The sequence below is a fragment of the Juglans regia genome, unplaced genomic scaffold (assembly GCF_001411555.2).
Source record: "Juglans regia cultivar Chandler unplaced genomic scaffold, Walnut 2.0 Scaffold_2856, whole genome shotgun sequence".
NCBI lineage: Eukaryota > Viridiplantae > Streptophyta > Magnoliopsida > Fagales > Juglandaceae > Juglans > Juglans regia.
The window spans coordinates 1-255 of NW_023357658.1; the positions used below are offsets into that span (position 1 = coordinate 1).

At 47.5% G+C, this 255-nt stretch overlaps 1 pseudogene; it reads left to right on the forward strand.

Annotated features, from left to right (window-relative positions):
* Positions 1 to 171: 171 nt before the first annotated feature.
* On the forward strand, positions 172 to 255 carry LOC118345548 (annotated as a pseudogene; the record flags this gene model as incomplete).

Sequence of the window (255 nt, forward strand, 5' to 3'; positions counted from 1 at the left end):
CCTTGCGAGATAAATTGACAAGAAGGAGCACTCGGGAGTGGATTTTTGGGAAAATCTCGCCCTGCCCATCGCGTAGCCATGGGTTTGGATCAGATCTCCGTTTGTATTGGGATCGGAAGGACGCTAGTATGTCGCTCAAGGATTATATGAATTTTAAGTAATTAGTTTGATGGGTGCGATCATACCAGCACTAATGCACCGGATCCCATCAGAACTCCGCAGTTAAGCGTGCTTGGGCGAGAGTAGTACTAGGAT